General features: G+C 49.5%; 1 protein-coding gene across 4 annotated transcripts in view; it reads left to right on the top strand.

Moving 5' to 3' along the window:
• The first annotated feature begins 1,061 nt into the window (after positions 1-1,061).
• Positions 1,062-13,709, top strand: part of ATP2B4 (ATPase plasma membrane Ca2+ transporting 4) — a 117,644-nt gene continuing 104,996 nt past the window's right edge. The window contains exon 1 of one of the 4 annotated variants that reach the window (XM_055234875.2): positions 1,062-1,695. The gene's annotated coding sequence lies outside the window, so the exon portion shown is untranslated. Of the gene's footprint in view, positions 1,696-2,490; positions 2,552-13,709 lie in introns of those variants that run through there. The other 3 variants (XM_055234876.2, XM_055234874.2, XM_063613229.1) reach the window with 3 other exon arrangements.

Below are 13,709 nucleotides of genomic sequence, written 5' to 3'. Positions count from 1 at the left end.
AGGACGGGGGGTGGTGTGAGGTGTTGGGTTAGAATGATAGGATCAAAGAGGTCTTTTCCCAACCCTCCGTTTAAAAGGTTGGGAAGTAGTGGCCAGTCACCTTCTTCACAGCATAGCTGATAGCTATAATCTGTGAGATATATGTCAATATGCCTTCCATAAGCATATAAACATGAGTGTGTTTGCTGAGGTAGGTGTGGGAATCTGTCAGTCAATGAAGATATGTTGTTGTGTGAACCAGCTGATGGTGCATGTTTGTGCTTGAAAGCCATAAAGTTCTATGCAAAATCTATGGGTGGCACTGTTGCACAATGCTAGTGGGTGTGTGGGTATGGGGGTGTGATTAACTGTTTACAGGCTGTGTATAAGTGTGCATGGATGTCTGAGTGTGTGCAAATTAAAAGGGAAATGTGTGCCGGAGTATGATACAAGTACAGGAAAGTACTTGGGCTTTGGAGTCCGTCTGACTTGGCCTTGAATCGTTGGCTCTGTCATTAACCAGATGTATAACCTTGGGCCAGACACTCAATCTTCAATTCCCTCAACTAGGAAATGGGCTAATAATAAGTACCTTTCAAGATTGCCATGAGGACTAGAAATGATACCGTATAGACAAAGCTTTTGGTGTCATAGCCCACGCATAGCAGGACTCAAAAGTAAGCAGCTATTTTCATGCACTGTCAGTATACCTCTGATGGGTACAGGGGCAAGAGGGAACAAAATGTGACCTGTATATAAGGTGTGGGGGAGGACGGGTATGTGTGTGTGTGTGTGTGTGTGTGTGTGTGTGTGCGTGTTTACAAAACAATTTATTCTCCTTCTCCAAGGAACCCCCTATTCAGACAGGAGCAGGAAGGTGGGAGGGGACATACAAGTGTCCACAGACACCTCGGGTTTCTGGGTCCTGAATCTAAGTGAGTAAGGGGTTGAGAGGCCCGTAGGAGCTGCAGGAAGCCAACCGCCTGCCGAAGCTTCCTTTTTTTTCCCCTCCGCCCAGCAACCGTTGAATACCGCCACCCACATCCACTCCCCACCTCCACCCTCACCCCTCCTCCACCCCTACTCAGCTTTCTATTCAACAAGTGAGAGCAAGGGCGGGGAAGAAGGCCGACAGGGGAGAGGATTCCTTCCCTTTCTTTCCCCATTCCCCCTTAAGACGAACCAGGAAGCAACCGCAGGAATCGGGCCACCTTAACAGTAGAGTAATGGTTTGGCCTCGCGCCAAGTCCCACCTCTGTTCCAGCTCCTGCTCCTCCCCTCTCTCTTCCCGCACTGCTTGGGGAGAGCTGGTGAGCAAGAGTCTGGCCCGAGTTAGCAAGAGCTGTTGCCATGACAAGCATTTTCTTAAGAAAGCTCTGCCGTTGAGATCGTCCAAAGCTGGGGGCTGGGAGGGGGGCACGAACTTCCTGGGGCACCATCCCTCCGAAGAGAGCAAGATCAGAGACACCCGCCCAGCTCTCCTGCACCCTTTTTCTTTCAGGAACCTGAGAGGTCCTTCCCATTGGAAGGGCAGGGGGAGGAGACCCAGCCCACTCCCCGGCCTTAGCCGGAAAGGCAAGAGAGCAAAGCCAGCGTCTCTAGCTTGGTTACCACACTGGGGAAACTGGTGGGTGGTCACCCCACCCTACCCCCATCCATGGAATCCCGGAGGGAGAGTCCCGCTTGGAGAAACCTGGATCTTTGCTAGAAAGAGAGGTAGGCTTGCAGAGAATGAATTGACTTGTGATTTGCAAACTTTGTTTCTTTCTTTTCTCTCAATGGCTTCTAGAACTCCCAGATTTTCCTCTTCCTAGCATATTTCATGCGACTGGGTTTGGAAGATTTTTAAAAATATGTGTGTGTGCACAGATTTGTCAAATACTGTTTTACCTATTATCATTTCTGAGAAACCATATAGTCGAACAAGTGATTTAGCTCTCTTTTCCTAGTTCTTGTCATTCTTAGGCTATGGGGTAGGGGAATAGAGGGATTCTCTTTTTGACACCAAAATTGAGCTCTTGGAAAAAATATTTATCTACCCTCCCTCAACACATTCTGTTCCTGCCCTCCCCTTCCCCCTTGGCTTGGGAATGAGACGCAGGATGGAAAACTGTTGCAAAAATATTTTCCGTGTCTGTTCCCTTTCTCGAAAGCCCAAAAGAGAGATGAAAAAAAAAAAAGGAACCAAAGAAATCTTCAGCAGGAAAGAGAGGCTGCAGCGGGAACTAGGAGAGGGGCACTTTGGGGCCATGGGGTGGAGGTGGGCTGGGAGAAGTTGGCAGGAGTGGGGAAGGAGAGTGCACGAATTAAATTTCTTTAGCTTTGCAGAGAAACCTCAGCAGTTTCTCTGTGCTGCTTGCAAAACATCCTCAGACTTTCACATCTATAATTAGCTGTGGAAAAAGCTGGGAGTTCCCTCGTACCGCTGTTGTTTGAGTGTGTGTGAGCGTCCAGAACCAACTGTATGAGTGTCTCCGAGGGCACCGCCCCACAGATCTCTGGTCCCAAAGGGGAGGAAGGAGAAGGGTGAATTGAAAAGTTTCCGATGTCGAGGCTGGAGACTGTGGGGCTGGTGAGTGTTTGGCAGATGGGGTGGGCCACAGGCATCTGTGGAAGGGTCCCTGAGCGTCTTGGGTCACTGCCTTGGCTTGCTGAAGAGCTAGGAATTAAGGCTGGGATTGTCCTTCCTGCTCGCCCTTCTCTCTTTCTTTTACATATTTGGCTCGCTCTTGGTAGAGGGGGCTGCTGGCATCCTTCCCCGAGTCGAGTCTGGCCTCTTACACTCCTCCACCTCCCTGAGGGTACCCGCCGCTCTTCTCCAACTGGGTGTGGAGGGTGCAGGAGTGGCCAGCCGAATCTTGGGAGGGACGTGGGCACTCTGCTGCCAGAGGCACCTCCCTCCTGGGCATTCCTGCCGGACTTAACAATAACTTGCAGACATGATGCCGGCGCCTGCTGGCCGGGCAGGGGGAATGTCAGATGAAGAAGTAGGCCGGCACTCAACTGAGGCCCCTGTGGAGAGGGGAAAGGAGTGGGGGAAGGAAGGGAAACAAAATCCCATTCTGCAGCGCCCCCCTCCTCTGTGTGAGGAGTCTGACAGGGAGTCTAGAGACCCTGGCCCTGCTCCTTAAGCCCCTCCCTAAGCTGCCCCTTCTCCACGCGCTTCCCATTGGAGGCCCTACTACGCCCCCTCCACTCTGAGCCCTCTACCTGGAGGAAGGAGACCAGGCTCATTCCAGGCTGGGCCAGGCCCAGGAAAGGAGCCTGGGGGTGACGAGGGGCTGGGCCAGGAGCGTTTAGGAAGAAGGGGAGTGGAAGAGGCCTCCTAGCCCACGAGCTCAGTTACCCTCCTTGGCTAAGGGTGGTGGCTTGGGGAGCAGACTCTGGAAGGGGCAGGAAGGATGGTGGCAGCTTGGTAAGGCGTGTTCTGGAAGGTGGGCCCTAAACCCTGAAGCAGACAGATCTGTGGGAATCAGGCTGGGGGAGAGGAAACACCTGCCTTCAGCCCCAGGGCTTGGAGGAGTGGTAAAGGCTACAGCTGAGAAACTGGGGGAGAAGGAAGCAAAACATTTAGAGAGCTCATCTCGGGGCTGGGGAAGCAACAGGAACCGGTTTGATTTTCACTTTGAGGTGTTGATTGATCTGACTGCACCCCTCGGCTAGACAGCTCTTCCCTACCTGTGTTCTGCTCGAGAAGGGAATGAGGCCTTCCCCAGTGGGCAGGGGCCCCAAGACAGAATGCCCGTGTTCCGGAGGGAGGGGATCCATTTCTTTGCTCCTCCTCGGGTGTCCCATCCTCCCTGCCACCATCTTGCTGAGGTGCAAACCCGAAAATCACGCCACGGCCTCCCATCGTGGAGGCTCAGAGTGCCACTATTCCTGCAGCCGGCCTTCCTATTTTCAGTAATCTGATTAGGGGTCGATGTTGATGGGCTCGGGGACGGCTTCTCCGTGAGGTCGTTATTTAGCGCGCACCGGGTCGCCTGCTCCCCCGGCTTTGAGCCCGGGGTCGCGGCCAAAGGGGTAATCGGCTCCCGCAGTCTCAGCCCTTACCCCGGGGCGTGATTGACTGCGCAACCCCGCAGCCCCTCTGCTCTCTCCGGCCTCTGCGATCCCGCCCCGCCAGCCTTTCCGCCGCTGGGCTCCACCCTCCCGGGCTCTGCTGTAGTCTGAGAACTCCGTGGAGAATGCGAACTGAGCTGCGAATGGGGGCTTCCTGCCTCCCAGGTTGTGCCGAGCCTCAGACCCTTCTCCCTTCCATTTACCACCAAGTCCCTAGATTCAAGGTCAAGTCAAAGGAGCACAGCCCTTCTTACCCCTGGGACTCCCAGCGCCCAGCACAGAGCCGGGGATGTTAGAGCGCTGGGTCAAGGCATGCTGAGAGAAGTACGGGCAGTTTGGGGGCCTTGGAATCAGCCTGATGCCAGAGAGTTCCTAACCCGCCGTCTGGCCTCCAGTTTCCCCTCCGCACAATGGAAAGAAAGCCTGCTCTCCACGGTAGAGGTGACAGGGCGTGGCTACGGAGATTTGTCACACTGCTGTGGTCTTTGTCAGAAGAAAATCAAAATGAGAGGGCCCAGTTAGGGGCAGAAGGAGAGCAGTTAGAATTTGCCGAAGGTGTGGGGGCTGGAAGAGGTAAGGTGGCGTGTAGGGGCTGGACGTCCTGGGCCAGGATAACGGGAGGCTTTACTCTTCCCCACTCCCACTAACTGGAGGTCCCGAGAGGAACGGGTTCTGGGCTGCTCCCTGCCACCTGTCAGCAGGTCAAGCCTTCCACCGGAAACTGCCCCTTATTCAAGAATTTAGCTTCTCTCAAAAACTCCGAAACCCCTTTTCTCTCTCTCTCTCTCTTTTTTTTTTTTTTCAGTGCTCCTGGCCTTGGACCCAGCATCCAAAGACATGGATCAGCCCTATCCACTAGGACAGAGCATTGCAGACCCTCTAAGCCTTGGAGAGAGAAAAGGATCTTGTTCATTCTTAGTCCCCCGAATGACCAAGACAAACCCCGTTAGCCAAGCCCCTAAAAAACTGTTTGGCTTAGGTTAGATTAGCTCCAAGTGTTTGACCTTGAAGGGGAACACTCCACCCAGAGTCTTAACTATCTTTCTCTGGAAGGATTCTTCAGGCAATCTGAATTCTTCCCCCAAAGGGCTCCTCTCAGACAAGGCTCCCTACCCAGCCCAGTTCCCTGCTTCTTAAATAAGCATTGATTCCTGTCATCCCAGTCGGTATTTGGTGGGTAGGGGTGAGAAGGAAAGAGGGATGAGAAAAGCAAGGCCTCTGCCTTGTCAGACTGGGATGACCACCTTTCTCCACTCATGTCCCCTTTTCTGCAGGTCATAGGATTAGAGCAGGCCCTGGAGCTGGAGTCCAAAATGCTTGTGTGGAATGTTTTGCCCTTGGCTTCCTCTGCCAGTATCTCTCTTTGTGTCCTCTTTCCTCTTTCCCTTGTGTGTGAGCCATTCTTGTTCCACTGACTTATTTCCTCTGTACATGTTAAAACAGAAATGACAGGGACTTTCTATTTCTGCCTCTACCTTAAGCCAGTCCTCTGTGTTCAGCCTACATGAACTTGGGTTGAGGAGGGAAACCAGGCAGGATCTAGTGAGGACCAGAACCAAGGGCTCCGGGTCAGGGAAGAGGCTTGAGAGGCAGTCTATGTGTGAAGGGATAGTGGAGAGGCCAAAGGAAGGGAAAGGATTGAGAACATAGGTGCCAAGGGGCAGAGCCCCCATTTCTACCTTTCCTCACCCCAGTTCCTCTCTGCCGAAGATCCTCAGCCTCATTACTCACCTCTGCTCTAGTTTCCCAAGTTTCAGGCACAAATCCCTGGGACAACTCAGGGAAGATGAACTGGGATGGGGTTAATAAGACCCCTTCCTCTTGCCTTTCTGCCACTTCACTTGGGGTGTGGCAAAGGGAGTTTGGAGCAGTGCGTTTATTGGTGGGAAGGTCAAGGACTCTCAGCTAGGTTCAAGGAAAGTCTTAGCTTAGAACACCTCATAGCAAGGTCTACCTAGGTTGCAAAATCAATGCCAGGAGTACAAACAAGTAGTACACCCTCAATGGGGAGGAAGTTAGCAATATCTAACAAAGCTACGTACACATTTACCCAGCAATCCTACTTCTAGGAATTTATCCAGAAGGTGCTCATTCACAAATATGGAAAGCTACATACAAGGTGATTTTTGTTTGTTTGTTTGTTTTTGAGAGTCTCGCTGTGTCGCCCAGGCTGGAGTGCAGCGGCGCGATCTCGGCTCACTGCAAGCTCTGCCTTCCGGGTTCAAGCAATTCTCCTGTCTCAGCCTCGTGAGTAGCTGGGATTACAAGTGCAAGCCACCACACCAGCTAATTTTTTGTATTTTAGTAGAGATGGGGTTTCACCGTGTTGAACCCAGGCTGGTCTCAAACTCCTGAGCTCAGGTGATCTACCTGCCTGAGCTGGGATTATAGGTGTGAGCCACCAAGCCTGGCCACAAGGTGGTTTTTAAAGGCATATTTACAATAGGAAATCATTGGAAACTACCCAAATGCCCATTCTTAAAAAAAATGGTTAAACAAACAATGGTATGTCCATACAATAGAATACTAGGCAGCCAAAAAGAAAATAAAAAGAATGACTAGGAGCCCTGTGAACTTATCTGACATGATCGTTAGGATATATTATTAAGTGAAAAAGGCAAGGCATAGTACAGTATATAGTATGCCACCTTTGGGATAAGAAAGCAGAAGTAAGAAGTTTTTTTTTTTTTTTGAGACAGAGTCTCACTCTGTTGCCCAGGCTGGAGTGTGGTGGTGGGATCTCAGCTCACTGCAAGCTCCGCCTCCCGGGTTCACACCATTCTCCTGCCTCAGCTTCCCGAGTAGCTGGGACTACAGGCACCTGCCACCACGCCTGGCTAATTTTTGTATTTTTGTAGAGACGGGGTTTCACCGTATTAGCCAGGATGGTTTCAATCTCCCGACCTCATGATCTGCCTGCCTCGGCCTCCCAAAGTGCTGGGATTACAGGCGTGAGCCACCATGCCCAGCCTAATTCAAGTACTTTTTAACTGTCATACCCTGATTCTATATTCATATTTTAAGTAAAAAAAAAAAAAACCACCTACAAAGGAATCTTGACCTTTACTTTGTAAACATGTTATTGGTTGTGGTATTTGTGTCATAAATTGGAAACTGTTTTGTGTATTGTATGATAGATGAAATGAGTAACTATGGTGATATTTCTGGAAATCAGGGTCTCACTATGGAAAAAGAGATATAAGTATGGAATGGGAGAAGGGGAAAAAGAATCTTTTGGGGTTTTTTGTATATCTTGTGGATCTGTCCACTGAAAGTACTGTGGACAGGAACACACCTAGTACCTGGATTTTTATTTCTAAGTACATCTTCCCACGGGGGAGATTGTAAGGAACAGTGCTCCTTGAAAAAACGACTAATTCCAAGTCTGAGACTGGAAAAGTGTAAGTGAACTATGTTATGCCAGAAACTAGAGCATGCTCATGTCGTGACATGTTGGCACAGGAGCTGGCTTAAAGGGTCTCCTGCCAACCAGGTGTGAAACGCATTGAGCATTCCAAAGGATAATGGTAATAGATTGTAACACATTGAATATTAAAAATTCCTTGAGTCTATTTTGACAGTTGACATGGACAGGGAGGAGCAGGGAGGGAAAACTCTGAACGGAAATGCCAACGAGGCCAGACACAAGGCCTCACTCTGTAATCCTACCACACTGGGAGGCCAGCGCAGGAGGATCGCTGGAGCCCAGGAGTTTGAGGCTCCCATGAGCTCTGATCATGACATTGCACTCTAGAATGGGTGATAAAGCAAGACTCGGTCTCAAAAAATTAAAAAGTAAGTGCCATTTGGGCACGGTGGCTCATGCCTGTAAACCCAGCACTTTGGGAAGCCCAGGCAGATGGATTACTTGAGGTCAGGAGTTTGAGACCAGCCTGGCCAACATGGTGAAACCCTGTCTCTACTAAAAATATAAAAATTAGCTGGAAATCGATTGAACTCAGGAGGCAGAGGTTGCCGTAAGCCAAGATCATGCCACTGCACTTCCAGCTTGGGAGACAAAGCGAGACTCCGTATCAAAAAAAGAATAAATAAATAAGTAAATGCCAACTAATAAAATCTAGTAGCAATGACAAAATTTTTCTTTAAATTTAATTTAATTTTGTGTGAGGCTGAGGTGGGTAGATCACCTGAGGTCGAGAGTTTTAGAATAGCCTGACCAACATGGAGAAACCCCATCCCTACTAAAAATACAGAATTAGCCGGGCGTGGTAGTCCATGCCTGTAATACCAGCTACTCGGGAAACTGAGGCAGGAGAATCCCTTGAACCCGGGAGGCAGAGGTTGCAGTGAGCCAAGATCACGCTATTGCACTCCAGCCTGGGCAAGAAGAGTGAAACTCCGTCTCAAAAAAAATTTTTTTAATTTAATTTTTAATTGACAAATACTAGTTTCATATATGTATGGGGTGCAATGTGATGTTTTGATATACGCATACATTATGGAATGATTAAGTCAAACTATCAACATATCCATCAGCTCACACATTTATCATTGTTTTTGTAGTGTAAACATTTAAAATCTCTCTTAGCAATTCTGAAACATGCATTACATTAACTATAGTCACCATGTAGTGCAGCAAATCTCAGAAACATTCCTTCTGTCTACTGAAACTTTGCATCTTTTAGCCAACATTATCTTTATTTACCTACCTATTTTTAGAGATAGGGTCTCACTCCGTCAGCCATGTTGGAGTGCAGTGGCCCATAGCCTTGAACTCCTAGGCTCAAGCGATCCTCTTGCCTCAGCCTCCCAAAGCACCGGGATAATGGGTGAGCCACTGTGCCAGGTTAGAACTTTAAATTGACCAGTTTGCAGCCTCTACTATAATAGCTGATTTAGTCTAGCATTTAATGGATACTAAAACCAATGGGTGAAAGATTGGTCTTAGCGTATCTTAGTTTGGGCTGCTAAAACAACATCATAGACTGGGTGGCTTAAGCAACATAAATGCATCTCTTTGTTTGTTTGTTTGTTTGTTTGTTTGTTTTTGAGACCGGGTCTTGCTTTGTCATCCAGCTGGAGTGCAGTGGCACGATCACAACTCACAGCAGCCTTGATCTCCTGGGCTCAAGCTATCCTCCCACCTCAGCCTCCCAAGTAGCTAGGACTACAGGCGCATGCTATCTTGCCTGGCTAATTTTCATATTTTTTGTAGAGACGGGGTTTCACCATGTTGTCCAGATTGGTCTCGAACTCCTGGGCTCAAGCAATCCACCTGCTTCAGCTTCCCAAAGTGCGGGGATTACAGGCATGAACCACCGCACCTGGCCCCATTTATTTATTTAATTTTATTATTATTATTATTTTTTGAGATGGAGTTTTGCTCTTGTTGCCCAGGCTGGAGTGCAATGGTGCAAACTCAGCTCATCACAACCTCCGCCTCCTGGGTTCAAACGATTCTCCTGCCTCAGCCTCCTGAGTAGCTGGGATTACAGGCATGTACCACTACACCCAGCTAATTTTGTATTTTTAGTAGAGACGGGGTTTCTCCATGTTGGTCAGGCTGGTCTCGAACTCCCGACCTCAGGTGATCCACCCTCCTCAGCCTCCCAAAGTGCTGGGATTGCAGGTGTGAGCTACCACACTCAGCCCCCATTTGTTTTTGAAACAGGGCCTTGTTCTGTCACCCAGGCTGGGGTGCAGTGGTGCAGTCATAGCTCACTGCAGCCTCAAACTCCCAGGTTCAAGCAATCCTCCCACCTCAGCCTCCCAAGTAACTGGAGCAGGTGCATGCCACCATGGCTGGCTAAATTTTTTGTTGTTGTTGTTGTTTTGTTTTTTTGTAGAGATGGATGACATAGGAAGACTCCACCTCTACAAAATAAAAAATTAGCTGGGCATGGAGGCTGTGCACCTGTCTGTAGTCCTAGCTACTCAGCAGGCTGAGGCAGGAGGATAATTCGAGGCTGCAGTGAGCCGTGATCATGACACTGTACTCCAGCCTCATTGACAGAGTGAGATGCTGTCTCAAAAAAAAAAGGTGAAACTAAGTGAAGGGTCTGTAGTTGTTTATTGTGCTATTTTTTTCAACCTTTCAGGTTTGAAATTTTTCCAAATACTTAGCCAGAGAGAGAGAAGTCCATGCCAGAGGCACTGCTAGATTCCTGGTTTCTTCTCACCTTATCTGCAAAACTCCTGACCAATAGGAGTGTCTTTTCTAAGCTCTTGGGTGCTGAGAGTCCCCATGGAGCACACAGAGGGATCTTCTGAGAAAAGAAGGTCCCTTAAGAAGCCTGCCTTCCCACCCTCACTGCTCCCTACCCACAGCCTCTTCTGTCCAGACAGGAGCACCTGGGCCCTGATGGGTGGGCCACAAAGGGAGGCAGGATGACAGGCATTTTCCCACCATGCCATGGGGCCAGCTGAGGGAACCTGAGGACTGAGGGCTTCGAGAGTCACCCACCTAACTTTTGAGGAGGGGGTTCCCAGGCTGTAAGAGAAGAAATTCACCAAACAGCCCAGAGATTGTTGCTGACCAAACCTTTAGCGTCCCTTAGAATTCTCTAATTAGGTGATTCTGAAAGAAACCAGCAAGCAGTGCCTGCCCGGAGCCTTCATGCCTGAGCTAAGCAAGGCCTTCTAGGTACTCCCTTGGCAAGGGCAGCACACCTGGCTGTCCTGTCATTCACCCAAATCATTGTGATACCCACCCCCGCCTCCCCATCCTGATCGTCGCTCTGGAGAGAGATTGAGTTTCCAGGATGGCTTCTCTCTCTTTTTTTCTCCCTCTCTTCTCCTGGAAACCCTGGGGCTAGGCCCTACATGACTCAGGGCTCTTTTTACGTAGGCTCATGTAGGCGAGGGCTATTAATCCTTTAGTCAATTCCCCTTCTGTGTTGGTGAGGGAGCCTGAAAGAGCGGGAGGCAGGAAGTTGGAAGGGGGCAGAGAGGGAGGAGTTTGTTCTAGTGGGCTGCCAGGCTTGCCAGAAGAGCACGGGACTGAGAGTCAGAAAACTGGTAATCTGGACTCTTGTCTGCTGTGTAACCTTGATTGAAGCAGGGGATATCTCTGGGCCTTCATCAACTGTACTGTTACATGAAACCAATTTTGGACACACAGATATTCCTGATTCAAGACCCTCCTCTTCTATAGAAGACAAAGGAGTAAAACTCTCAATGCCCAAATCAAACTCTTTTATCACAGATAGGGTCTGGCACAATGTAACAACTTGCAGCCAAGTCCCATCCTTCTGCCCAGGATGACCAGGGGAAAAGAGGCCAAAAAGCTATATGCCTTTGAACTGCCACCATTGATGTTTGGGAGTAGAACAGGTTCTAAGATTTCCCACCACCATCTGCCGGGAACTTCAATTAGGAAGTACCTTCCAAGGCTGTAATTCTGCTATGTCCTAGGCCAGAAACTAAGGAATATTAGCCAGAGGCAGAGAAATTCAAACTTTCACGAAGTTTCCTAGGGCACATAATCCCCCCAAAAGTTATTATATTGAACCATATGAAAATGCCAATGTACAACCACTTTTGACCTACAAAGGCAATTTCATGTAGCTCACCTAACAATATTATTCGACACTGGAATAATGTCAGTGGCATTGCAGTCAGTGTTGTGAGCTGGAGAGATTAGGTTTTCATCCGAGCTGTGGGTTGGATTAGAAATTCAGGCAAACTTGCCAGCTGCTAGGCCAGCTTACCCTCCTTGCCAATCCAGGCTTTCAGCCCTAGAGGTAGACATGTTGGCAGAGCCCTTGTTTGGACTCTGGTTGAGATTCTAGCATTAGCCTTCCTGGCAACTGGCCAGGGAAGCTGCCCAAGGTAGAGAGGAATGTATCATCCATCTGTAGTCTGCTCTTCTTGTGTCCCAAATGCCCTGCTTCCTATCTGGGGAGCTAAAGATGGAGGAAAATTTAAGAAAGGAGGAAATAGGAAATACTGGCCCTATTCGTCCTCTGTCTAGTGGGATACAAGAGCGGGAACACACACTTGAAATCTCATCTGGTGCAGAGACACATGACCTAGTGATGGCTGGTAGCTGCTAATAGGATGGCTAGGGGCTGAAGGAGTGTTAGTGGGAATGGGGAGACTAGAATTTGGCAGGGCTCAACTGGAAATTATTCATGGAGGAGGTGATTGCCAAACAGGATTTTAAAGAGAAAGGATAGATTTGATGGAGGAGGGGAGGGGAGATGGGGAGGAAGGGGTGTGCTGCTACCTCCCAACTGAGGACACTCAGAGCATCCTGGAGAATTGGATACTCTGGCAGGTGAGAGAGGCTGTCTGATCCCACTCGCTGGAAGGCCTCCAGCCTTTGTCTGAGCCAGTACCGGTACTGTGGGCAGGACGGCATCTGGCCTCAGCAGCGGCCTGCCGCCTGTCTGCTTTCCTGGCACTTATAGACCATTAGGATGATTTTTTGATGTTTTCTCCCTGCTGTCCATATTGCAGCCTTCTTTGTGGGGAGCACTCGTATGACATCTGTTAGGATGCAAGGACAGGCACAGCAAGCAGCAAGCATCCATTCCAGGAGCTTTCTGACCTTGTGCAGGGGAGGACAGTCACCAGGCTTTGGGCTTGTCACCAGGCTCATTTTATTGAGACAGAGCATTTGAGATGGACAGAGAACTGGAACCTCGAGACTTGTTCAAAGACACTGGGTTAGTTTGAGGCAGAGCTGGGGGTACAGCCTAGTGCTCCCCACTCCAAGACTGGGACCTCGAACCCATCACTGCAACACTGTGTGACCAGATCAACACCAAACTTCCCTGGTACCCAATGTCTCTACCCACATGGCAGAGAGAACTATCCCTGTCCCTCCAAGGATGATGTGAGGTCATGTGCTAGGAGCAGTTTGGAAGACAGATTCTAGAAACCATAAAGGTGCCAGTGGCGTGATTGTTATTGTTGCTGTTATTATTAACAATTAAGGTCGTTAGCACTACAGAAAATGCAAAGAAATATTTGGCACTGCCCGTATCACCGTGCAGCTCCTAACAGTCCTCTCCATGGCTCCTCCTCACACACTGGGCCTTGAGCTGAGAGAGGCAGGGTAATTGAGAGGGGAAGCAGAAGTCGCGGGAAGAGGTGGGCAGAGATCTCCTCCTGCCAGGGTATTCTTGGCCCTACCCTTTCCTCAGGGTGTGGCTCCTCCAAAAGGTCAGAGGAAGTGCAGAGGGGAAGCACTATTAAATACATCCTTCCTTAGCAGCTGACTAAGTTAGGTTGGCCGCTCAGCTCTGATTTGGGATCTAAGAGTCAAGAGGGCGGGGCCACCGTAATGTGACAGCACAGGCTGATTTGATTGCCAGAGCCAATCTGTCATTCATTTGCCTGTTCACTTATCCATTTATTTATCCAACAAACATGAAGCGAGCACAGACCATATGCCAAGCACTATGTTAAGGGTTTGGGAAGAAGTGGTATCCGGGAGGCAAAGGAAGGGCTCAGCATCACTGACGTTAAGCTCAGGGATGATTGTCCCAAGCCTGGGGACTCACAGCAAGCCCTGCTTGTTGGTAGTGCTCCAGGGAATTTGCATCTGTTTCCCTGGAGAGCACATTTAACCCTCGACTTCAGGGAGGTAAGACCTAGACCCGACACATAACTGAGCTGGGAGGGGCTTTAGATATCATTGCAGGGCAGCCCCTGGTGTTAGCAGTGAGACCATGGCCTGAATGGTAAAGGGCTTGCGCTTG

This window comes from Symphalangus syndactylus, chromosome 19 (assembly GCF_028878055.3).
Source record: "Symphalangus syndactylus isolate Jambi chromosome 19, NHGRI_mSymSyn1-v2.1_pri, whole genome shotgun sequence".
NCBI lineage: Eukaryota > Metazoa > Chordata > Mammalia > Primates > Hylobatidae > Symphalangus > Symphalangus syndactylus.
Note: the sequence above shows the minus strand (reverse complement) of the source record. Positions and strands in the feature narration are given on the sequence as shown.